We start from the raw sequence: 26,245 nt of genomic DNA on the forward strand, positions 1-26,245 counted from the left end.
AATGCAAGAAAATTGTCTCAAACCTGCACATTAACTTGCCTGTCTGCATCTGAGTATGGGCCTTAGTGAAGTACCAACAGAAAAGAGCTGCTTGGGCTTACGGGTGGTTTCAGGCTACCTAGCTTAAAATGAAAATGCAACTAATGACAGTGATGTGTGCACTTTATACAAATTTGTGTTACCTCTGCATTTGGTGTGCTGAATATACCAACTGTAAAATAATATGTCCTGTTGGTGACCCTGTTTTAAGTAACACATTAGTGAGACGAAGCTGACTAAAGTAATCACTGCAAGGTGTAACTGGCTGAGAAGGGCACTCTGTACAGAGTTTCAAAGCTCCGTATTCAGTTTATGAATGATTATGTCAAGGAATATTTGAATTTGTCTCTATTGAAGATGTTATTTTTTGATTATCATCTTAAAAAGCTCTATTTCCTGCAGTTTGGCTATCTTTTTGTGTAGTCCTTGGCATATCAGTACCTTGTAACAAATATACAGAATTTATTTGGTTTTCCATAGCATGTATGGTTTTGCTACCTCTAAAAATATTAAAAGATATAATGATTAATATAATTCCTAAATAATTGTGTCACATAAACTAAATGTAGAGGATATAGACAAGTAATCTAAAGTGGTAATAGTATGACTGTGTATATAAAACACAAGGTATAAATGTGTTTCTCCTTATTTACTACTATTAAACAAGCCAAAATGAACCCTTAAAACATCATTGCCTCCTTTATTATATTAAACTAAAAATACATTCTTACAGAAGACATCCTGACAGCTTCAATATTAACTAGTATATTCATGTCCAGACTAAAAATCAATGTAGATATAAATGAAATGGTTTCCTGAAACTGAGAGATTTCTACACTGAAAACAATAAACTGATAAATCATATGTTATCCAAATTATTGCCTTCAGATACTACTAAAATTTTCCTTTCTCATATACTCCACCCTTTTTAATGTTAAAAAAATAATCACGATTATTCCTTGAGTTCTTTGGAGTGTATTCCCTAGCTCATAGGGGTATCCAAAACTTTCTCCTATGTCATAGAGAATGAGTGCATTTTCTGAAGTGTAAACACCTATGACAACCCTGCTTGCCTTCACTCAACCCCAAAACATAGAACCTTTCATTACAAGATCTGAACCTGGCAGACAATCCAAGAAATTACAAAAATTTGGTACATTCACAAAAACAGATGAGTCTGTTTATACAGGTTCTGAAGGTTTCTCGGGTAAGGGCAAATATTTTGCATCATCAAGGACAAAACTGCTGACATCCACTTGACCCATAACTCCCACTCAGTCCTCCTCCTGCTCATGCTTCCAGACAAAAGCCATCCAAGCCGCATGAATTGTTTCCACAGCTTCTAAACAGTCATATCTTTCTAAGAGGTCCAGAGATTCCAAAGCAGCAGATCATTCAACCTGCACAATTTGTTCCACTCTGTCCCCTCCAGTGGATAAGTCACAACTTCAAAAAATCAACATTTAAACGAAAACTTCTGACAGTCCCTTACCTACACCATTTGGCATGATTGTGCAGTAGCACAGTATAAGAGATTATTGTTTGAAGTTTAGCACTGTTGATGAGTGCCACACATTTCTGAATTAAGCCTGAAATTTCTTGGCCTACATTTTAGAGTTGCTTCTGAATGCCCTCTTAGAGGAGGAACAGGTAAGCTACGCTGTTATATGCACACAAATTGCTCTGCAAGACAAAGCTGTACTATTAGTGTAATTATATTCTGAGAGCACCAGAGACACCAGGAAAATTGTAGTCCCTAAGCCAAAGATATCTAAAAAAGATTATAATCAATAATTTTACTTGATGCATAAATAAATTCTCTCTACTTTAATCAAGACATTTTATTTTGTCACAACAGAAGACACTGGAAAAAGTAACTGAAGCAATTTGTTGTGGCAGGGTTTTTTTCACCCCCATCAGTCTTGTTCAGGAAAAGCCACTGAGTGTCATGAATTCCATCATTCAAGCTCCAATGTTGTATTTCATTTTTTTTCCTACGAAGATCAAAATGAGCATGGGATGTCAGGCATTTAGCACTGCACATTGCAAAGATATGAGTTCTTTAGACAGATTATTACAAGTTCTTATCGGCACTGCCATATGCTACAAGGCAGAATCCACATAAATCTGTCAACACATATAATTCTCATTTTCTGGTTAAAGAATACCTTACAGAGAAACCACACATACTTTTTTCCTCCAGCACTATGACCCTGTTTAAGGGTATGCAAACACAATTACTCTGCCAGAGAAAATACCAAACCAAATAGCAATGTATCTGAAGTAGGGAGGACTTGATTTGCCCATGACCTATTTCAAGTCAATTTTCTGTATGTAATGTCATTTTCAGACTTCTATCTAAACACACATGAGTATTTTCAGTGGTAGGATATTTAAAAAATCTAAGTATCTTTTTTTTTCAAATTTCCAGAGATTTTTTTTGTAATGTGATCGTGGAAGTAAAATCTTTCTGGGTTTTCAGTACTAATTTTATCATCAGTCCAATAAGGAATCTACCAATTAAAAAAATCCTGTTTACAATGTATGACAAAAAAGTATATTTCCCAAATAGTGTATAAACTCCACTGGTACTTATAATCAGAATTTTCCATAAGACAAAATTTTTATTGCCATTGTAGCTTAATGGTCTGAGAATATTAAGAAAAAGTAATATCTTCTGTTATGTGTAAAAAGATGATCTGAAAAACAATGACAAAGTGTTAAGACCCTAAGACTCTAAACAGCTCATGGGTCATCTGTCAATGAAATTTAGACTTCAGAGGTGGGCAAAAACTGCTATAGGATAACAAGCAAAATCCAAAAACAAAGAATAAGTATCTCACCTGCCTAAAACATACTATGTGTTGTAAATTGCAGTATAACGTGGAGTTTCACGCCAGTGAAAAAAAAGCAAGATGCAAATCATATTAGAAAACGCTAAAATGGCCCAAGTAGACATTAGAATGAAAAGGAAAAATATATATACTCCCTCAGAAAGAAGGAAAAATTTCATCATCAGCTTCAACCTTCTCCCTGTCAGGTATTCACTATCCTCACAACACACTGCAACCCCATTCTGACTCCTTTAAGATCAGAGATGCAACAAAAAAATGGCCATAACACCTGAAAAAAAAAAAAAAAAGCAGCTTATTTGGAAGGTTTGGTATAACAATTTTAACCATATTACCAATGAGATCTATTTGATATTAACTTGGACTCTAGCTGTTAGTATAATTTCAACTGAACTAATCCTAACTTTGTTTTGCTTTATTAAAATCTTAGGATTTTAAGGAAATGAAGAATAAATTTCTTGTGTCATATGTGAGGTATGTCCTCATTTTTCTCCATAGCAAGATTTTGAGTGTAACAATTAGGGCAGGTATGTTATACACAGCAATCTAATTTAAAGGCTAAATAGTGTTGCAACATGAAAAACAATATACAACTCAGAAAACAGAAAAGATACAAGTGTCCAGGCATAAGCACAGCACTGTGGTTTTCCGGTCATTAATTAGTCACTAGTCACGCAACAACACTTTGCAGAATGACTTCCTAAATTAACTTGGATATTTATAGTGACAAGACAATAAATCTAATCTATATTGATAAATACATATATTTATATTTTCCACACGTGTGTATTTTGCCTGGGGAAACATTTACACATTCAAGATGAAACAGCTCCTGACCTGGTAGATACAAATTCCAGCAACAAATAAAATCAGGAACAAGATTAATTAGCTGTTAGTGAAGCAATTGAAAAAAAAAAAAAAAAGAAAGAAAAGGAATATATTAAGTGAACAAGACTGCATACAGGCAGCATGACAAAGACTCTTCAATGTGATAAGACACCTTTCAAAGAGATGTTGTGTTTGACAATATTTACAATTATTATGTAAATCATGTTTGCATGTGCAATTCTTGACAGAAGTTCATTTGACCTGTATTTCCTTTTCTCAGTCCTGGAATAAAAACTAATTACAGCACCTAAGGGCAAATTAATATATTTGAACTTTCTGCTACTGTTGTCCTTAAATTCACCTCTGGCACTCCCTGTATTGACATCTTCTGCCTTTAATAACTTTAAACTTATGGGATCCTTAAGGACCTGATTTGTCTTTTCTAAGCTACTAAGATTATTAGCAGCAGTTATAGGGAACAAACATGTAAGATCCAGACCAGGGTTTACAGGCAGATGTTGCTTCTTGTTCCAGGAATTTAAGTTAAACCTAAAGCTATTTGCACTACAGTCTAGGCTAAAAGAGCAACAAATGATGTCGCCTGCAGCATGTTATCAGTGCTGTAAGTGGTTTAATGGCAATGTGCCTGGGCCATTCCAATACCAGATTTACTACAATAAGTTACTTTCTAGGTCTTCTTCTCTTAATTGCTCATTGATTATACACCACTCTTTACAATGAGAATCTCTGAGTTTAATTGGAATCAATGGTGACAAATCGTACACAGTCCCAAACCATTACTACTGACTTAATAGAAGAGATATACACTTCCAGTTTTAATTGCAGTTATGAAATGTTGCCTCATACGCTTTGCTACAGCACTTTACAGTGACACTCAGTCCTTTATTGTTTTGTCTGATATTTGGTATTTCAGAATTCTCTGAACTGCATCACTTCAAAATGTTTTGCCTATTTGCTCTTTAACACAGAAGTGTTCTCATGTCATTCAAAACCCGTCTGCATCCTTCTACCTGAGAAGGTCCTTATCCTGTGTTCCACATGCACTTTTCAATTTTAATATCAAGGCAAAGTAGTAGTTATTTTCAGTGTTCAGCAAAAGCAGTAGAAATAGGCTTCGTTTAAAGCAGTAGAAATAGGTTTCATCATGCATGTCCATATTACCTTCTAGCTTAGGAAAGGTTAATATAAAATGTACTGTAGTTTAGGCTGCAGGAGATTCAATTATGATGAAAAAGTAGATTATTAGACTAGGTATATCCACACACATCACTAAAAGCAAACACTAAAAGCAAAGTTTTAGACAGGCGTGAACTGAAATTATTATATTCTAATTATATATTCTGCAACATTTTTTTCACACCTAATTTAACACACGACGTAACCTATTACAGAGGAAGACAATTTTTAAAATGTTACTGCTGTGTTACTATTAGGAAATAAGAAGCCCTTCTGCAGTGTATCTATACATTATTTTAAACATATTTTACATTGAACTAAGAAAAGTTTTGAAAGGTCAATGGAGTGAAGCAAAATAATACCAGTTAAAATCACCAAGTTCCCAAATGATGTCAGAACTTTGAAATCTAGCTTTTAAAATTATAATAAATGATAAATTTATGAGTTTAAGTTATGTCTGATACCTGGTCCTTGGAAAATGATGCCAAATTAAATAAATTTAATTGATACAAAACAGAGAGCTAACATTCAGCAGTACTTTAGATTAATAAACACAGTGACTTCGAAACATCCTTCTCAGCCTAATAGTTTGCTTATTTTGATTGTACCAAGATTTTCTTTTTAGACACTTTAATTCAGATAGTCGATATAACATTTCGACTCTTATACTTTACTGCTTTAATTATTCAGGAAAGGGAGTACAGGGGGAGATAGATCAGGTCTTTTTGTTCTTTCTGTAAGTAGTCTAGTATATTGTCTTCCTCTCTGCTCTATTTTCTTTCTTCCCCTCCAGTTTTCATTTCAATGTTTTTTAATTGATTATAATCTGATATCAATGTTTAGAGTTTTTTTTTCTGAAGTCCTATAAACCGAATAATTAAAGAGGAGTTATACAAGTGACATAGCAATACAGAGCACATTAAAAGATTTTGGAATTTGTGATCTAGCACTGGTCACCTGCATTAGTCAAAATGATCTTTACAATGTAGTATCTCACAACTAAGAAAGTTGCAGGTATGTAATATTGTTACATGGGGCAATATATAGCAAAAATACAACAGCTACTTCAAAAATGTCATTATCATTTTATAATACCATTTACATTAGGACGAAATTTAGAATGCCTACTTCAGATGTGGTGTAAATGCAGACACTTGTCTTCACTGACTATTATGCATTGGATGAAATGTCCAAATTATTAATTAAGGTGCTTAAGCCCCTGAATTACCCTTTTAGGGTACTTTTTTGAATGTGTCTATATCAAGGTACCTACAAGTGGTAGCCAGCATCTATCTATACAAGTCAAACAAAAAGTAAAGGCTTGCTCGTTACTTGCTCCTTTACACACCTTAGAACAGAGTTTCCAAGTTGAGCCCAGCTTAGCTCTAGGCTGAAGAGCTGTGGTAGAAATAAGGAATTTTACTTGCGTGTTTAGACTATCCATGTGAATAAAGCTTATTCCCATTTCACCCTGGGAAAATGTCATCCTCTATTCAGTGTAACTTCCCTTGAAATACATGAGAATCTTTAAAACTACTTAAGAAGAATGTCAAGGAATGGAAGGCCGGAATAAAATGTTCCATCTATTGCACCTCAGCCACTTAATAGAAAAAATATGATGGTTCTTACCAATGTCATTTTATGTCCCCAGATTGTGCCTCTGTTCTATGTTGAGACAAGCCATTCAAATGAGTGACTGTCTTTTATTAATAAACAGTCCCATCACCTGCATGGAGATGTTCAGAACAACCAAACTCTTTATGTCATAGTGCACTAACAAAAAAAGCTACTAAAGTATCAGTTGCTCCATACGGGCAGCGAAAATTATCAGCTAACATTTGTTAAATACAACTTGTGATATAATGAAGTAAACTCTTTTCTGTAAGTGTTTTTAGACACAGATTATTACCCTAATTATTGATGTCATTTCTAATAAGGAAATTTTATCATTCTGAGTAATCCCCAGTTTCAAATGGCATTTAAATTTTGAATCTTGTAGGTTGGTATTTTGAATTCTATTGCAGACATCAAGACGTTAACATAGCTAGTCAACTGAGCACGGGGCGGAGTCTGGAAACTTATCTCCTCATAATTGAAAATCCTATACACTATAACAGGAATTTATGGGAGTTACATTTAAAACAGTAAGTCACATACTTGCAGTAGTCTTTGAATGTTAAGCTCTCTAGGGGTGCCTTCATCATCTTGAAATACATGGAGAAGCTTAAACAAGTCCAAGGTCCACAGAGGAAGATAAGGGTTGTAATGGACAGTCTTATGGTACCTTTTTTTTTTTGTTTTGTTAAGACTCCTGCTATAGCAAGAACACACAACACCAAGGTAGACAGCACTGATCAAATTCACATAGCCTAAATTCCACAAAAGTTTTTACACTTACTGTTTCCTACAAGTTATGCTTAGGGTAAAGTACATGCACATAGAAAACACTAAACATGGGGAACAGATTGAATTGAGTCCATTCATATTTGGATTTTGGATTTATTTTCGGGTTTATTTTTCTGGCACTTCAGTGGTCATTCATAGAAGACTGCATGCTCAGGAACACCCAGTCTGAGACAACAAGGGCCCACTTTGTTTTACTGGAGAGAACTGGAAGTGCTTTCTCAAAACGCCTTTTCATTTCATCATTCAGCTAGTGCAGTGAGTTCCTAGTTCAAGAATGGGAAATGCTACCTCAACACTGTTAATACTCAAAGCTTCACATATTCATGTAAGAAGTGATATCAATATCCTTATAATTTATTAATAATTTCACTAACATGGAGATGACACTGATATATTTTTTTCACAATGAAAGCCTTAAAGGTGGCTGTTGTAATATAGCAGATACATTTTTCCCATGATAGTGCAGGCTGAACTCTAATTTTCAAACCCAAAGTACTATTCAGCAGCTTAGTGGCTTTTATATTTAAACATATGCAATGCTTAAGCATTCCCTTCATCATCCAGTGAAAAAAAGAATATGCTACATAAATAAACATCAATACTGAATCATACCTTCCTAGCAGAACAACAACTGTCTTGCTGGCAAAATCATTAATGGAATTGGAAACAAAAATGTACAAACTTTCTTAAAAACAAAAGTGATATAAATGGCAGCTATATGGTAGTGACATGTCAGACTGTGTAGAAAAATGTATCCTTTCCTAGAAAATGTTCTGTGAATTTGGCCAAGCATTTACAGAACTACAAAATTATTAGATGATGAGAGTGCTTAGGCAACATCAACAACACTTTCAACTCCTTGAAAATGGGATGATTGTGACCGGTTGGAATTTGAACAAATCAGTCAGGTTTGATACTATCTCCACCTCTGCTAAAAAGGAATTGAATCTGTAAAAAATTGAATTATAGACTGGACATTTCTATGATTCACATAAATTTTATTAATGGCATTCATGCAAGAGATTAAAAAGATATCAATGAGGATATTGTTTTGCACCTATTTTGAACTGGAGAACTCCAGACATGAACAAAACATTCAAATTAAGCTAGAACTTCAAGTTAGAATTAAGGCACATGTATTTTTCAGATAGTGACTGTACAGAGATTGATTGGATTGTGATTTTGGGGCATAATTTTAGAAATTAATTTAAAATTTATTATAGGTATTCAATTGATTCTAGAGTCATCAATAAACAAAGAAGACACCATCTCTATGAATACTAAGCCAATGTGGTTTTTCACCTTTCTGAATCCTGCAATTTTTCATAACTGTTTCCATGTTCTTGGTTTGTGTTGCTGGCAAAGGTTAACACAACTTCCATCAATTGGCACCTTTCTGGAAGTGTTTCTTCTCAGGTTTTCCTTGGGTCCTCATGTAGTAGCTTCTACTTTCATATCACAGGCCCAAATTACTTTTCCACTTTGCCTTAATGAAGGGTTGAATGTAATAAATTTGCTAACCCCAGCATCCATAACAGCCACAGGAGCAAGACAAACACATTTCCAGTCAGTGATATTATCCAATAACAAAGGTTGAACATCTATCAGAATTCATCATGTCTTATTTCATTGAAAAATTGAGATTTCTTTAGTATTAATTATTTAAATACTCCAGTCCTGAATCTTTTCTTCCTGAAAGCATTTTGTTTTCTGAAGCTGTCAACCAAAAATTGATTTAGTTAACAACACTCCTGTTCTGAGATACAAATACTGAAATTAACTACAAAAAAAATATTGCATGGAGTTCAAACAGAACATTTGGGACCCAGAAATAAATTTTGATACTTAGAGGAATAATAGTGGTATTACTGAAGCTTGATCATGACTTTAGTAGCAAGACCATGCATGATAGACCTTACATAATAAGGCAGCAGAACATGACAGAAGGCACTGATGTGTTCAGGCAACCTGGGGTCTAGCCTACCCAAGCTATGAATTGCACGTAATAGTCTTTTTTTTTTTACAATTGGCAAAGAAACTTAGAATTTTCTAGCTAATGAAATGTTTAAACTGCATTCCAGGATGGTAGGATTGTTTTCTCTTATTTATTTTTATAATTCACTCCTGTTTAATGCATTCATTCTAACCTATGCATGTCTGTGCTTCCTTGTTGGCAATGATAGCTCAGCAACTATGACAGTTTAATAATTTTTTTATTACCTGAAAGGTAAGGTTTTTAAAGGTCCATTAACTTTAACTTTAGACCTTCTGAAAATATAATCTAACTAAGAGATGCAAAAGGGCAGATACAGACAGAGGAAGCATACTGCTGGAAGAAAAAGGATAACTAAGTGTACTATGAAGATGGTTAATAACTTTAGAAGATGGATTTTACTTCAAGGAGTGTTTGGACTGTGAAAGATAGAATAGAAAGTTAAATTACAGAATTTTAGGCATCAGATATTTTCCACAAAAGAGGAATTTCTTAAATGATAGCTTATGTAGATTAATGAAAATAAACAAAACTAAATCCCTACATGGGTTTTTAATGCGAATTGATGTTTTTTCCTATTTATGAGGGTGGAAGTATGTATGTAAACTTGAACTCTCAAGTCATTAAAGGTGAAGATAACAAAACTCAGGATGGAGAAAGAGAAGGATCAGAAAGGTTACTTTTATTCCTTGACAATAGAAAATAGGGACTGTTTAGCTGGGGTAACCATAGAACTGTAGATAGAACAACAGGGTGACTGGAGTCAAATTATGGAGTAAATAAAGGGAACATGCTAAAAGCATATATAAAGAAAGAGCCAGTGAGACAGGAGAGAAGACAAGAATGACAAAGTATACTGGGCTAACAAATGTGAACTACTTGCTCAATCTACGGATTATTCTCTTATATTATATACTCTTATTGTAACAAAAAGACAGATCTTCTAGTAAGAAGAGCAGAGTAGAACAGCAAAGCAATTCACAAAGATGAATCCAACAACCAGTAAGTTAATACTCCACAACCAAGGAAATCTTGAGTTTGTTTACACTCAAGATACTTAATAATTTCCCTACAACATTCAAATATAGAAAAAACTTAACAGCAGAAAAAGACCTGGGGGTCTTGGTCAACAACCAGCTGAACATGAGCCAGCAGTGTGCCCAGGTGGCCAAGAAGGGCAATGACATCCTGGCATGTATCAAAAATAGTGTGATCAACAGGACAAGAACAATGATTGTCCTCCTGTACTCGGCACTGGTGAGGTCACACCTTGAGTGCTGTGTCCAGTTCTGGGCCACTCATTACAAGAAATACATTAAGGTGCTGGAGAGAGAGCAGAGAAAGACAACAAAGATAATGAAGGGTCTAGAGAGTATGTCCTACAAGGAACTGCTGAGGGAGCTGGGGTAATTTACCCTGGAGAAAAGGAGGATCAGCAGAAACCTTATCACTGTCTATAATTACCAGAAAGGAGGTTGTAGCCAGGCAAGTGTCAGCCTTTTCTCCCACACAACTAGCAACAAGATAAGAGGAAATAGCCTCAAGCTGCACCAGGGGAGGTTCAGGTTGGACATGGTTGTCAGGCACTGTAATGGGTTGCCCAGGGAAGTGGTGGAGTTACCATCCCTAGAAGTGTTCAGGAATCAACTGGACGTGGCACTTAGTGTTGTGGTCTATCTGACATGGTGGTGTTCAAAGGCTGGACTTAATGATCTTGGAGGTCTTTTCCAACCTTAAGGATTCTACGAACACTATCACTAATCTTAGGTATCACAATTTAAGTCAATCAACGCAACATTTTCAGCAACACTGAATATCTATGATTCCCACAAGAGAAGTTAAGTATAAAACTAAATTCAATAAATCAACTTGCACAGAATAGAAAACACACTGGTTATTTCCAAAACAAAGAAAACATCTGCAATACAGAAGTAGTAACTCACATTTATGGCAGCTGTCACATATGTATAATAGTTTATAAAGTGCTGTTCTTCCCATTTTTAGTTACTAGTCTTCATACATTTGAAGAACGACACCCTAGACATTTAAACCTGGGACAAAGCTTCCAACTTGAAATGAAGAATTTTTACTCCATTCTCTATGATTTAATCAACAAAGAATAAAAACTGGTTATGAACATGAGAGAATTATGACAAAAAGCTCAACCTTCTGCTGTGCTACATATGACTTCCAACAGGTAGGATAAAGACAGAAAAAATAACATTCAAAGAGACAAGAAAGCACATAGCAGTAACACCAATTAAATAACATTTCACATGTACTTTAAAAAAAATTTAAAACACAGCTTTTCAAATCTGGAAGAACGATCCCCTATCTCTCTTCCTCTCATTTACCAAGCCCTTCAGGCAATTTCTGCAAAAAGAAATACAGTCCATATGTACGTTCTGATACCTCATTTATAGAATATCGGGAATAGCACCTTCAAAGTTAATACATCTGTAAATTACTTTCTGTTAACACAAAATTGGACAATTTATAAAGGCAATATGATTATATACATATATAATTAGAAATAAAATCAGGTCATGGTCAGAAAGCCTTCTTTTAACAAGAAACACAGCTTCAGCCTAAGGATGTTTTCCACCATTAAAAAACAAAAAAAGGTAAGTCAGGCCAATTGTCTTCCTTGATAACCTGGCTATTATCCAAGAGCTTTAGTGACTCTAATGGAATTTGATTAAAGTCAGAAAACATGAAGCTGACCTGCCAGGCTTGAGTTTCCCTGCTAAAAGGGAATGAAACTGTAAAACTTAATGTTTTATGATACTGTTATTCCTATCTTTCACTGTTTCCTTCTTCAATTACATTTAAGAAGAAAAGCATCTAAAATACTTTAACAAGGATACTGTTTTGCATCTGTGAGACTCTTGATGCTAACTGCATAAACAAGACAGCATTGTGAACTCAAGCTACTTTCTGTGTAATTTTGGACCCAGCCAGGCCTCTGAGGCAAATCATACACCTGGCTGAATAATTTAGATGCTCAGCCCCCCAGGACGCATTCTGTCTCAGACTTTAGATTTGCCCTATCTCATCTGAAAAGTACTTTGCCTCCAAAACATATGGACATCACAAAGGCTCCCAGATGTTGAAGACATCTTTGAGATGTCTTGAGGTACTTGAAAGACCTTGTTCTTCCCTCAAATCCCCTATGGCTCTCCCCTCCCATGTAATTCTGCAAATAGTGAGAGAAAGCGGTCCACAGCACAGAAAAGCTCAAAGAAAAAAATTTACAGCTCAATTATCTTATTTATAGAAACTTACATTACTCAAAGTAAAATAGATAATATATAAGAAATCTGAAATTTTCCAGTCCTTAATTTGGCCTTGGCTTTCACCCTTTGGTGTACACTGTACCCGTGCCTTTGTAGGATAGGATGGGTTATAACCAGGTCATATTTTCCTGAAAAAATGCGATTATTTTTAAAAAAGAGTTGTTATTATATAGCTACTTTTTTACAAATTCACTCACATTAATCATATTTTTAATGAAAAAATAAAATTAGAAGAATTAGAAACAAGATTTTAAGAGCAGTTGTTTAAACTTTGATATTTAGAAAATAACATTACCAGACAACACAATCACCAGTAATATTTTGTGTGCAATTCCATAGTTTTTCTAATTTAGGAGCTAAAATAAAAAATATTGAATGAAAACATAATTCCCAGTTTCCCTTTTGGGATCTCTGTATTCAATTATTGGTAATCAAAATAGTGATTCAACTAATTTCAAAACTAATTATTCTTAAATTATCCACTGGCTGTTCCAACTTTGTTAATTAAAGTAAACAGTAAGCAGCTGTTCTTCCACTGTCACTACCTGCTACTTTTAACTGAAGCCCTTTTATTTTCTATCTTGATGGATAATAAAATACACTTTTGTTAATTCTAACTATTTTTAAGATCTAATATAAACAATACCATTAAATTTCAAACATCTTTGAAGGCAAATGAGGGCATACACAGAACAAGGGTGCATACATTCAAAAAAATAAAACAAAATAGAAATTCATAACATCTGAAATTATATGGACAGAATCAGAGTATTTACCAAGGAGAGATCATAAAATATATTGAAAATTTCAATTTCTCCATTAGGCTAAAGAGAAAAAAAAAAAAAGACAGGTCTCTAAAATAAACCTTATCTACTGCCCAGATTTATAAACAAGTTTTCATTCTTATTTCATTGGGGAATTCACTGTGGTTATAGAATGATGGGAGAAAAAGAAATTTCTTATGACCCTCAGAGGCTTTGAGAAGATCCCATGGAGAAAGGTATGATGTATTTTTAATAAACTCTGTGAATTTTAATGAGAGAATTTAAAGCACTGAAGTAATATTTCATTGAGATAAAAATAAGTGGTGTTAAATCCTACCCCATCCTAAATAGAAGATGAGAGATATTTTTCTTGTCTTAAAATCACCTCCTCAGATTTATTTTTAACCAATATGTATGTACTTTAAAAAAAAATATTTCAGAAATTACTCTTGTTCTTTAAGACTTTTTTGCCTTTTTTTCTTAGCATTGTGAACACTGTGCTGTCCAAGCTCTTGCTGAATTTTTTGGTTTGGTTTGGTTTAGTTTTGGGGGTTTGTTTTGCTTTGTTTTGGGGTTTATTTAAGGTGTGCACAGAAGGGAGACTGCGAAGGTTGAAGATACAGAGACAGGCAGAATGAGTAGAGAGAATCCAAAAGAATTCCACTGAGAGTTTGGTTGCGTCTATCTCTTCCTCAGTTCTTAGGAAAATATATGCTGACAGATGTCATGCTGCGTTCTTTTAAAATATTGCAGACAAGATTTCCACTATAGTGACAATTATTTCTTGAAAATTCAGAGAACGTGCAAAAAAGGCCCTGATGCCTAAAAGTAGCATTTTCTGGCAACAGTAGAATGAATCTTTATTCATAGAGAATATAGAATTCAAAAAGAAAACCTTCACATCAGAAATTACTTCAGGAAAAAAATATGTTATACAGTTAGCACGTACGCAGCATTGAACTTGTTTTTTCCCTCTATTTTATCACCAAGAATTTCCCAATCTATTTCATCCCCAGGATACACATTTCTATACTGTAAAGCACTGAGTGTTGGGGCAAGGAGGTGTTCGCCACTTTGAATTGGAAATGCCGGGTCATTTATGCATCTAAGGAAATCGGAATTATTTCCTCTCCAACCTCCTGCTCTCCCTATCAAGTTTCAATCCCCAGACTGCCCTGCCCTCTCCCCTTTCTGCATCTATACTGTCTTCTCTTTTAAGTTAAGTGATACAGGCTGGATTATACCCATCCTGCTGAAGCCCCTGTGCTCTTATATTGAGATTCAATCACAACTAAATGATAAGAAAATGGCTGGCATATTAGGTTACATCTATACCACACATTTAAAGTTGGCTTGACTCTGGGTTTGTACTGCTTAGTCTCCACACCGTTAGATAGGTCTCAGTATTCTGTGGGATCCTGCATCTCCACCCACCATGCCAAACTCAAGAGCATTTTTGAAAAGCAAATTAGAAAGCTACTTTGAAGCTGTTAACTACCGTGTCCTAAAACCAGGACAATGGAGAATAACTTCTGTTAGCAGGGGTCAGACCAAGGTGAGATGCAACAGCATTCCTTGCCAGCTGATATTGCCATCCCTGTTGCAGAGCTAACTCTCATTTCTGCTTCTCCCAAGAGCAGGCAAGCACAAGATTTGGTGAAAAAGTGCTGTTATTTCCCACCTCTCCACTGAGGTCAAAGCACAGGTGCAGTGGTACCTATGACTTTCTCCTGCTCCTGGGAGGAGAACCCTTCCAGGACAATGCCTTCAAAAAGTCTGAGTATACATCAACAATCAACATTGTAGTTACAGTTTAAGCATTTAATCCATTATTGCAAGTGAAGTTTCCTAAATTCTGACTTTACTGGCAGGTAAAAAAGGTGAAGCGGTTGTGACATTGGCTATGACCTCTGTCAGTGCTCCATCGAAATTATACAGAATACTTCTTTCTCTTTTGTTGGAAAAAAATCAAAGCTTCTCTGCTTTCACTACTATCACACTACACAAAGTATATGGACAGTGCAAAGTACCAACAAATTCCACCTGTCACAAAGGCTCAAAGAGTAACATGAAGACTGCGTGGAAAGATCAAGGATAAAAGGCTGTGGTCCAATGAACAGGACACAGATCAGGGAATAGAAGACTTTTGATTTCCTTTCTAGATTCACTGCTAATTCAGTCTGCAGTCATACTCAAGTGACCTTAATACCTCATGACTAAGAATTCCCATATGGGCAATAAGTGCAATACCCTTTCACAGACAACTTCTGTTCTGTCAGACCTGAAACCCAAAGTTTTTACACCTGTTTGTCTAAAGCTACGATATCTCTTCAGAGTAAAAGTGAGCAAAATTTCATAGGAAAGAAACATTTTTACTGTGTCACGTGTCCCTCAACAATCAAAATGCAAATCTAGGAAACAAGGTTTATGTACCTAAACATGAAGATTTCATTTCAACCCCTATCATCTTAAACTGTAGTCTTTTTTTCCTCCCCCATTTTTTTAAAAATGTTAAATCATATTATTTCAAATTTGGATAAAGTGAAACCAATTAATTGTTTAACTTGTATCAATGATATCCAATAGCACATCGTAATCTCTTGAAATTCACTAAACTTACATCTCTCCTAAATTGTAAAAAGTGTAGTGAAACACCTGTTTTTATATATTTTTGAATGAAATGATTCAGTTTCATGTGTATTGGAATCATGAGTTGTTATACACAAAAATCGTATGAACAACGGAGTTTAACTGCCCAATGAAATGTTTGGACTTTTTTTTGTAATCAAATCCCTTGTAACGCATCTGTGTACACTTCATTGTTCTTATTTGCAACGGTAGGATGTATTAAGACTGCTGTTTTGTCCTCTCTAAACATCTGAAGTATAGCAAGTGCATTAGCAACTGACATATTACTTTTTAAAAGCTTTAAGGAATGCCATTGCTTTTAACATGTACTCTTCCACATTTATTAATGAAGCATAATTTGAAGTAAGTGCATGTCTACTGAAAAGCATGACAGCAATCATTTTCCAAGGATATGTGGATCATTTAATTTATAATTTGTGCTAAAAACCCATGTGCTGATTTCTAGTGCTTGAAAAACATACATAAGGGACACTAATGACCTGAATTTTGCTACAAAAATATAGCACAGGCCTTAGTTCTTCTGATGACTTCTGCCATCTTGCAGGTACAAATTTCCAAATACTAATCACAGAAAAAATAAAATATTTTATGCATAGACAGAAAAATACTAATACATCTGAGAAAAAAAAAAAAACATGAGTAGTCCTAAATTGATTGTACATAGAGATTTCAAATGAACATTTCCAATATATTTGTAATATTTATAAAAAACTGCAGAAGCAAGCATATAACAAAAATTAATTTGCTGATGTTGATATCTGTACTAATAATGCAAGTCTGGCCACTAAATGGTGAAAGAATATAACTTATGCTAAATCCATAGGAACAGAATGAAACTTAGAAATAAACTAATGGCCTTGTGCATGAAAGCTTTGACTTAATGGACAAGAAAAAAACATATCCATCTTACTATTTTGTGAACTCAATCTTCTTCGTTGCAGTCAAAGTATCATTATTTAAATAACTTCATCAGGATGATGAAACTGTTGATTTTATTCTAGGCTAATTTACTTTAGTGACTTCTTTGCTTAGTGGCAGTGTACAGCACATAAGAATATTAAGGCAATCAGGAAACTCCATTACCTGAGCTGGGGACAGAAATGATGTCTTACACAGTCACACCTAATGTTTCAATGTGCTGTTCCTGCAAGGGAAGATTATTAAACATCATTGCATAGAGAAACTGTAGCTTCCACTGTAAAGGTTGTTTGTTTTTGTATAGATCAAATGTGTAGGCTGAGTCCCCAGCAACTTTTTCTGAAAGCAAGCACAGCAAAATCCCTATGAAATTTTAATGCCCATATATTAGAATGCAAATTAGAGTAAGTTATCTTTTAAAGGGACAAAACATGACTCTCCTAGTTGAGACAGATGTACAAGAGACTTAAAAACAATTTTTCCCAGCCCTGTATGAAACTTTGTAGAGTCAGTTCTTATTCTAGGAGCTTTCAGTGGCTTTGAATTATGTATGTTATGAATTTATTTTACCATTTAGACATTTTAAGATACTATATAATTATTTTTAATTCATATTTATTATGCATCTCAAAAATTTACTAGAAGGTGATAATGAATGGGAGGACAGGGTATTTACAGAAGGACAGATTACAGGTTGAATCAGTAGAAGGAGCTATACATGAAATCATGTTGAGTATAAATCATCCTTATCAACAAGGAACTGGGAAATTAAATGTACTGAAACCCATAGAAATATAGATAAAGGAAAATATTCAGGATTATAGTGTTGCCTGAAGACCCAGGATGGTAGCAATGAGAGTAATTTCCCACGAAGCCAGAGACAATATTAATGAATTTAGCTGGCATATGTAGACTCCATAACAGTTACACCCATTGGAGGTGACTTTTATGTCTCCTATCAACAACTCCTTGAAATGAATCATGAGAGAACACCAGAGGAGAGATTAGTCTTCAGTTTTGCATAAGATTTAGTAGAGAATGAGTCATTTGAAGATCATAATATACTCAAATTTAACATCATCAAACAAATTTAAAAGTTACAGAAAGGAACTATAGTAATATTTTCATTTTTCAAAAAGAATTATACAAATTCAATTTATTTTAAAAAGTATTTTAAAGAATTGATTAAAAGGGAAAAATGTGGATAGTATAGAGACTCTTCTGGTAGTAAATGAATATCAACATACCAATGCAGTCTTTAAAGAGTAAGTGTATAGATTATTAAGAGAAAAGCTGACCAAAAAGAACTGCCTATGATAATAGCTGACTGGGGATTAATGTAATAGATGAAAGTTTATTTTAATAATTTCATAACAAAATAAAAGAAAACTGAAAAACGAATTAAAAAAAAAAAGGCAAAACACCAAAATCAACTTGCTATTTATTGCTAAGGAAAGAGGCAGCAGAGGTAGTCTTACAAAAAAGTTAACTGTTGCTCAAGAGAGTTCATCTAGTCGATTGGCATGTCAGAAAGAAAAATAGAGAACAAAACACAAAACCAGTATCATGCCACGATGTAAACTCACGAGTACCTATGACAAATACTGTGTGTGGTCCTGATCTCCACATCTCAGAAAAGTTATAATAAAAATATAAAAAGTACATAGGTGACAGAGAGGAACACAGAAACAAAATAGCTTCTTTACAAGAGGAATTGAATTGATAACAACTCTCCTACTGGATGAGAGACCCTTGGTGAGTGGTATGATAAATTATTATAAAATCATGAATCATATAAGAAAGAAATACTTTCCATTTTCTCAAATGCCAGATCTAAAAAAAGATCTGTGAATTATCATGCAACAAGTTGAGGGAGGGAGTGTAAATAAAAATTAAAGAATTTAATTTTTATCTGACATGTCCAACATGCATTTGAAGTGTAGAACCACATTACCATACAAACTTGCAGAAGTCAATGGTATAAAAGAAAAAGTATAAAAGAGTTTGAAAGGTAAATTGGCAAATTCATGGTGGAAAAGTTCTGAATACAGTCTGAGGTACACAGTTGACTTCTGGAAGCAAGCAGAATGTTCTAATCGACTCAGCATAGGTTTGATCAATTCATATATTTAACTGGTAACTGGTAAAATGAGAATATGGGCTGAAAAAGACTTTTTGTCTCTCCTAGTACCAAAAAATGTAAAGAATATCAAATTATTTCACAGGCTTGATCCTTGAGGTGATAATGTCTCCTCAAACTCTTCTGAAGTTCTGGAGAGAAGACAGATATCAACAGTTTGCTCTTTCTCCAGATGGAGGTCATATGTGTTGTTCACAAAGCTCACAACTCAGGTGTGCAAAATATAATTTTCTTCAGCAGCTAAAATAATTGCAAAACTTGGCAGCAATACAAGTACTTTCTTCTGATCTTATTTTCTCCTAAGTTAGTACAAAAAGACATGTGCACGAAACAGTAGCACAGCTGCAGTACTAATAACAGGGCAAACTATGCCTGCCTCACAATTTTTCATTGTAAGAAAAAGAACTGGAATCAATCAGCACATGACAAATGCTGCCCACAAGTTTAACGATATACTGGATAATAGTTGTTACAGTGATAAACAGTATATCGTCCTATGCAAAACAGGTAGAATCAACTTGTTATTTCATACTATAATAATTCTGTGATTCAAAAAGTAAAAAAAAAAATAAAAAAGTCAAGTTATAGAATACCTTATTTGCTTCTACTTTATATCAAAATCCATTCTGTGAAAAGGAAAATGTAAGATCTTTCTTGAGTCAATGGCCTAGAAAGTCATTATGAAACTGCTATAAAATACATTCTCTTCTGTTGAGTGTTGAAGCTTCTCAGAGGACTATGGTTTTCTTAAAATATTTGATTTTACTTAAGTCTTATGAAATACCTTATGAAATAACAGTAACTGCAGATTTGAATAATACCTTTCTTAGCAAATTACAGTTACAATGTCAACAGAGATGTTCAAATTTATCTTGTAGGACGTTAGAGACAATGTGATACTGTACTTTTCACGTTTCAAGCTGTCAGAGAAAATATCATGTTAGAGAAATCTAAATACTACACCGAGAAAACATACACATTCCTGTCTTATGTGATCTATTTATTATTCTCTTTATTTTCCACAGTTTTATGCTGTATCATGAATCTACATATATTTGGCGAAGTTTGTAATGGGTTAGGTTTCTGTTCATTAGGAAAGCCAGTTGTAACAAAGGCAATAGAGATAATATTTGAAGACTGTTATAACTGTTTATGAATTGAAGATATGCTTATTTGAAGATAACGAAGAGAGAAAAGTTCAATTCTCATTTTCCTTTTCTCTTGCTACAATATTCTTTTTCTCTTTCCGTATTACGTTGCATCAGAAATCCTAACTAATAGACTCTCATCCCTGAAAGCACTGTTTAGTTTTCCATTCATTTTACTATTCATATTCATTATTTTTCTGCTGCTTCTCACCCACTGATCCTCCTAAAGTAATTATTTCCATGTTTTGTCTGATTTTAGCAGGCCTTATGTGTCACCTGCTTTCCAGAAGCCCTTTTGTGTGGTGACATCTAAGCAGTATTATCACACTGTTGCAGTCCTTCCAAAACTTGAAGTTTCTTTACACAATAAACACCAGCATTTTGCCTCACAACAGCAGTATTTCACCTCAGAATTCACATAACCCACTTCTTTACCCTCTTGCAAGTCCTCCAATCTAGTCTGTTTCAGTCAGGCTCTGCAAATTGCCATCCACATCCACCATCCAAGTCTTTCTCTCTCCTAGCATAGCCCAGCCTCATCTCTTATTCTGAAGCACAAGTACTTTCTAAAATTGTGCCTAGGTGGCAATAAGAGAAGTGAGAGCTTCCCAAATAATGTCTAATTTATTTATTCATTTATTTATTTATTTGCAACTTGCATTGTACTGTATATATTTTATTTTAATTTTAAAAGTTGATGTTAAACCAACAAGGATAACCTATTTGTTGTCTGTGTGTGATAATGTCCCTTTGTAAGCACCATCAGGAATTCAAACAAAAGCAGTAGAGATATCTAAAAATATTCAAGAATACAGATACTTAAAACATAAACAACCTGCAACATTAGTGAAAAAAAAGCGATAATATTAATGCTGGCAGGAAGCAGTCATTGCCGAGTCACATTAGAAATTTATTTAATGGCTTGAAAGCAGACTGTCAAGAGTCTGTTGCAACACACAGAACAGGTAAAAGTCACTTTACCAGTAGCAAGCTGAAAGGAAAGTTCTTTCTCTGCAAAGCAGTATATTGCATGCAAAAATTCATTTGTAAGGTCATCTTTTAAAGTCTAACAGTGAGCTGAGTTTTTTCAGGTTATCTTTTTCTAATTTAACAAAATATTATTTAGCCATGGAACCCTCTCTCCCTTTTTTACGTAAATAATCTCAGGAAAAACAGGCAGATCCACCTCAAAGCTTTAGCCTGAATTACTTTGAGGTCTGTATATCTAAAACAAATCTGTAACTTACAAGAAAAAACTATTTGTTGACCATTAGGGACAGGAAAAGACATGTAAAAGCAATACAAACATATACAAACTACTCCTCTTAAGTCATTTGTGCAAAAGAGGTGTGGATTCTACAGTGCTAGGGTTATTGTATGAAACTACTCCTAGTTGCCATACTATTTTACAAATAAGAACAAGAAAATGTTAATTTATTGTGCATTCATTTATTATCATGACAGAAGAGAGCATATTTACAAGTTATTTGAAGTAAGATTTTCTAGACAGTAAAAATGATTTATGGTCTCGCTGTGTAAAACAAACCGTGATAAACACATCCAAAAAGACCAGAAGAGTTGAATTTCCTTACTTTGGGAGAAGGTATTTCTCAGCATGGAAAAGAGACTACTGGAATGGTCTAATTTTATATATTTTCTACTTACTTCCTAGGGACTGACAATTTAATTTATGGCACTTTTATTCCAATCCTTTCTTGACCATTTTGAATATTCCTCTATGTAATTGTATGCACCACATACTAGTCCTCCAAGATCAAGAAGCCTCTGTGGGACTAGTCGCCAAATGAGGATTACCAAATTTGGAGCAATAAGTGGAACAGGAAAATACAACCCCAGTTAATGGCAAATAAGGGAAGTAAATTGCTTTCTCCTCCCTTAATATAGCAGGAAATAAATTTCTAAGGATGTCACAATCCTCAGCATTACAGACAGAAATGATTTAAAGCACAATCCTGATGCAGAACAAGAGTGACAAATGCCTGATTCGCCTTTCTCATGGAAGGATGAAACTTGAGTGCTCTAGAAACCTTATATAGGTGAACCTATAGTTTTCACCTTAAAAATAAACACTTAAGGACCTAAAAGAAACTGTCACTACTATTAGCATACTGGTGAACAAAATATTTTCCAGTCTGCTCACCATCAAAGTGGCAGTAATTGTGGTTTCATATTAAATAAAAAGAAAAGCAACCTTAACAGTTCAGTAAGGAAGAATGCAAGACTAAACTAGATCACCATCAGTACTGCAGAAAATTTTTTAATATTACACTGGATCACAGTCTCTGAACAGAGGTTAACAACATCATGTTCTTATGATAAAATGTAATTCTGGGATTTATATGCAAGAGTGGTGCATTAAAAAACAGTCAGAATATATTTTTTAGGCACCTCAATACTCTTAGAGCATCTGCTGGCCTTTTTTTGTATTTTGAAGGACTATGGCTTAGGAAGGATATGGAATAATTTGAGACAGTACAAAAGAGGCAAATAAAAATGATAGTTGGTATATACACATATGATATCTTGACGTACACTTTACTTGATAAATCTTTTAAGAATATAAGAGGGGGTGTTAAAGAAGAAAATTCATCAACCTTTGTGCAGTCTGAAAACAAAGTAAATAGCAATGAGTTAAATTCCAGAAAAGGAGATTTAAATTAGAAATCATGAAAATATCTTGAGAAGTGAGGAGTGTGCAAGCAACAAGAACAGGTTGCTAAGAAAGGCTGTGCAATCTGTTAAAGGGAATTTTTTACAATGATCCTTTAAGAACGACACAGTTATATGTATACACTATCTTCATGCAAGAAATCTACCCAAGAACAAAATAACCTTTTGTAGTCCTATTTATTAATCGTATGATCAAATATAGCTGTAAATATACCATTATATTATATGTGTCTTTTCCCTGGAAGGAAATGCTACTTGGAAAAAAATGGTTTCAGTTAACATAATGTATCTAGTTCTTATGCCTAGCGTTCACACTAGACATAGCAGAGAAAATTTCAGGATGATTCACCAGAATGATCAAAGCCATGTGAGGCATCTCTTTTAGAGGTATGAATTAAATTTAACTTATCAAATGAAAGAACAAAGAGTGACTTAGTCTCTCTACCTCCATAAGAACATAAATTTCAAGAATAAGGGGATCTTCAAAGCAGCACTATAGCAGCTAATGAACACAGAGCACAAATTTTTAACAATTAAACATCAAAGTAATTTACCAGGGACTACAAGAGGACATATACATTTATAGAAACAGACCTGAAAATTATGCTCTACTTTAACTATAAATTAAGACTCAGAAAAAGAACTTGGTATTGACCCATTGAAATTTGAACTTTTGAACTTTCATTCAACACCACAAGTGCAACGTCAGCAGGCAGGAGCTGAGATGCTGAAGTGTTCAAAGCACCTGGCGAACTTTGTATTCAGAAAGAAACATGACACAATATATAGTTAACCTTGGTGTATCCAGAAAGCGAACCTGGATTTCAGGATTGTATAGGTATCTATGTCCCCCCCTTGAAGGGGGGACTGAAGCTCTGAAGTTCTTTGCAGAAGGTAGAAAACAGTAGGTAGGTAATGCATGTGGAATTTGGTCATCTAAACATACTCGTCTAGTGCTTTTTTATGTGACTCAAGATATCTCCTCTAAAATCTACAGTGGAGGGCAAGTCTGTAGTTGTGTTGAAAATTCCAGCTCCAAACTTGTGGGGGTTTTATAATTTAGTGCATCTTAGATGGCACTTAGTGTCTTTGTTTAGGTAACTAAATCCAAACATCTAACTAAATCCAAGACATCACAAGGCTGAGTGCTCATAATTTATTTCAAAAATCTGTTAGTGATATTTTTGTCATAGCTGTGGTGGAGGTAAATTAGGTTAGTACAGAAACTATCTAAAACACTTTTTAGAAACTGCATGACTGAGGACTTGAAAGAAACATTTTCTGCCTCAGATTAAAACCAGAAGTAATAAAGGGAAATTCTGACAGAAAAAAACATGTTTGTACAACACATTATTTTAATTTTAGTAGCCTGCACAGGCTGTAATCAAGGATTAAACTGTACTTACTCTACATAGTTTGTATGTACAGGACACAAAGGCCATTCCTACTCTTTAAAATTTTAATGCTTAGAGTCCATCAGGCTTCTCTGATAAAAAGCAAATTACAAGTTAAGGAATAGAAGGGCTTTTTCTTTGTGCTATTTTCTAAGGCACTGTTATGTAACTTAGTTCCCATCACGTTGTTAACCACTCGTAAAAGAACATGGTCAGAATGTGTGTTTAAACTCTGATTCCAATAGGCATACAAACAATCCCTATGCGTACAGTATATCATGTTTCATACATACATTTTTACATATTTTGCTATTTTCTTTTCTCAGTATCAACCAGAGAACACATCACTTCCAACCTCAGTAAGAAAAGCAAATTTGGTGAACTATCATTCGCCTTTCTTTTCCTCATCCATTTTTCACATGAGGCTGAGGCAAACAATTGTTTCCAAGCATCTGCTGCTTTTCCTCACAAACTAACACAACAAAAGTCTACAAGGTCCTCAAACTTTCAAGATTACTTTCAGAAAGTAGCAACTGAAATGTATTAGTGCTAACATTAAACTCTTACTTATCTCCTTCTTCGCACCACATTGCTTCTGCTTTGCATAATAATGTATTGCAAGATACCTTATAAATTATTATCTTTCATGCAGTAATTTTCGTGTGAGTTAAATGAGTCTTTGTTTGTAGGGATTTTTAAAGCATATACTAAAACATCCCTAGAACAAAAAAGAAAAAAATCCACATAAATAGTATGATGTTCATTCATGGCTCTGTTTAACAAGCATTCTACTCCCTAATACACCTTCAAGGTCGGAGGATTAATCACCTGTGCAGATCTCATACTACAAACTCATGTAAAGCAACGCCCTTGAACCAAGAGTAGAGGCTGAAATGCGCCTGCAGCTGAGGAGTTTATTTGAACGATCTTACAGTTATGTTAGCTTTTCATAGCATACCTGACCCTCTGCTGACTCCTGTGGATGAAATGCTTTTTATAGTATTTTCTACCTTAGCAAAACAGAAAGCATAATTTCTCTCGATCTGCTACTTATTTGTATGATAATTGCAAAAATTATGGAATATACTAAATTATTTTTAATCAAGAGATATGTTTATTCCCTAAGACATGATTGTTTTATATACAGTGACTTCCTGGAAAGAATTCAGTCCCACAGGAGAGTTGCCAATCAACATCCATATTGCCTGCATCATAATACTGTATCATTAATCTATCTTTACAATAGAAAATCAGTAACTATAAAATGATTTTCAAGTCATTATATATGTTGTGAACTGTATTTTTATTAAATTCCTGGCTCACATAAGCTGACTATAAAGAAGTGGGCAGAAAGTGAGTCATACAATAATTTCTAAAAGTGAACAACCTGGATATTTCATTTCAGATAGTAGAGAAATTTTTTTTCCCAATGAAGGACACTAAAGAAAAACCAAGTAATCAAAACATTTCCAAGTGAGCATCAACTGCAATGTCATCTCTTGACAGTACCGTTCCCTTAGAATAAGCCAGAAACAGCTATATACCTGACTACTGTATTTGTTTTAGTAGAACAACAACAACAAAAAGGCAAAATCTGTGCTCCCATTTGGCATTTTTGCTACAAGCTTCCACACTCATGATGCAATTGTCTATATTTTCCAGTATTCTACATATATTTTCTTCTGGGCTGACCTGCAGTGCCACTAAGATCCACATTCAGATCAACATATTTTGCAGATCCTACAAGAAGTTAGCCAACTAAAACTGGTGCCTTGTTTTATTTTCAGTAATACCAATACAGAAATAACAGTTATACAGGATAAATCCATCAATGCCTATGACTGTCTCTCACTTCTAACACCACATTGAATCATGAAACTTGAGAAGTTTCTAAGCCCTTAGGACAGGCAGTATAATTTTTCATCTATTT

At 34.4% G+C, this 26,245-nt stretch overlaps 1 long non-coding RNA gene across 1 annotated transcript; it reads left to right on the plus strand.

Moving 5' to 3' along the window:
* Nucleotides 1-1,102: 1,102 nt before the first annotated feature.
* Nucleotides 1,103-25,495, plus strand: LOC113942966. Its single transcript, XR_003526131.1, has 5 exons — nucleotides 1,103-1,246; nucleotides 7,448-7,572; nucleotides 8,453-8,458; nucleotides 23,620-23,833; nucleotides 25,463-25,495. It is a non-coding gene; the product is annotated as an uncharacterized LOC113942966 (long non-coding RNA).
* Nucleotides 25,496-26,245: the final 750 nt, after the last annotated feature.

The sequence above is a fragment of the Corapipo altera genome, unplaced genomic scaffold, assembly GCF_003945725.1.
Source record: "Corapipo altera isolate COAL_440 unplaced genomic scaffold, ASM394572v1 2b, whole genome shotgun sequence".
In the NCBI taxonomy this organism is placed as follows: domain Eukaryota; kingdom Metazoa; phylum Chordata; class Aves; order Passeriformes; family Pipridae; genus Corapipo; species Corapipo altera.